Raw genomic sequence first — 969 nt, 5'->3', positions numbered from 1 at the left:
GAAACTTGAAACTTGGACTATATTCTACCTCTCCTGAGCCACATCTTCATCTCCACACACACACAAGGAAGAAACAGTTTATCCCATAATTGAATTTTGTAAACATGGAGGACATGACCATATAGTAGCTTGGTTTAAAAAAAACATTTCAAGTGTTAATTCCTCATTTTGATTAATAAATGTGTTTGAATCATTACTACTCCATGTTAAAGGTTAGGACACCTTTTCTTATGAAAAGTACTGTCTTTTTCTTCTCAAGAACAACTCATTTCAGTCACTTCTATGTGATTTCAGTCCACAGGAGAACACATAGCTCAGGGAACACAGGATTATCCAGATTGGATGCAGGAGAGAGAGGGTACTGGGATGTATCACTATTATCAAGGTATATTATGAGTGAACGTGATACTCTAAGTAGAATGAATGGCATTCAAATAACATGTTGCCATACATATATCTGTTTGCTCTAGTATATATGTATTTGTTTAGGTTTGTCTCCGTTGCTATATATCTGTCTGTCTGTGTCCATGTCTGGGAGGTTATGTGTTTGATTAAGAGAGGCATATTTTCTCCTACTATGTTAATATTTTGCATTAGAGTGGTTACCACACCATCCTCTGACCACAGGGCCAAGGTAAGGCATCACTTGCCCTGGGAGACTTGGGGGATTGACTTCAAAGTCAGGGCCTCCCTTTCCATTACAAAGACTCTAAACACAACCCAGATCCACTTTGTGCCTAAGATCCAAAGTGACAATCAGATCATCAATGAGTGAGAGCACAACTCAGTAGCCCCTGCCTTCCTCAGTTCAGTGTGTTGCAGACAATGTGTTTTCATGTGCACAGTACATTCTTATTTTTTACCATTTCATTCAAGTATGTGGTGTTGAATTAAATAGGGAGATTCCTGCATGTTCTATGAATCTTTACAGTACATGATGATTTCATTATTTAATGTACTCTAGATTGT

Source organism: Microtus ochrogaster, unplaced genomic scaffold (genome assembly GCF_000317375.1).
Source record: "Microtus ochrogaster isolate Prairie Vole_2 unplaced genomic scaffold, MicOch1.0 UNK101, whole genome shotgun sequence".
Classification (NCBI taxonomy): Eukaryota; Metazoa; Chordata; class Mammalia; order Rodentia; family Cricetidae; genus Microtus; species Microtus ochrogaster.
This window is presented reverse-complemented; position numbering follows the sequence as displayed.